The following is a 219-nucleotide window of genomic DNA, read 5'->3' on the forward strand; positions in this document are numbered from 1 at the left end:
GCAGCGGAGGAGACCAGCGGCGGGGGCAGCAACAGCTGATTCCCCCCTAAGGTAAGTGGGGTAGAGAGCGCAGCACAGCTGAGGCGGATCCGGAGGAGAAGCCCTTCGGCGACACCTTAGCTCGCCGGACAGGGAGCCACGCTCCCGAGCCACGCGCAAACAGTGCGCGCAAACAGGCAGGCTCTGTAAGGGCGCGCCGGCATTCGCGTAAGGCGGGCG

General features: G+C 67.6%; 1 protein-coding gene across 1 annotated transcript in view; it reads right to left on the minus strand.

Moving 5' to 3' along the window:
* Positions 1-219, minus strand: part of CP (ceruloplasmin) — a 46,768-nt gene that overhangs the window by 45,994 nt on the left and 555 nt on the right. The gene's annotated exons all lie outside the window — the stretch shown is intronic.

Source organism: Gavialis gangeticus, unplaced genomic scaffold (genome assembly GCF_001723915.1).
Source record: "Gavialis gangeticus isolate Ggan-Ray unplaced genomic scaffold, GavGan_comp1, whole genome shotgun sequence".
Lineage (NCBI taxonomy): Eukaryota > Metazoa > Chordata > Crocodylia > Gavialidae > Gavialis > Gavialis gangeticus.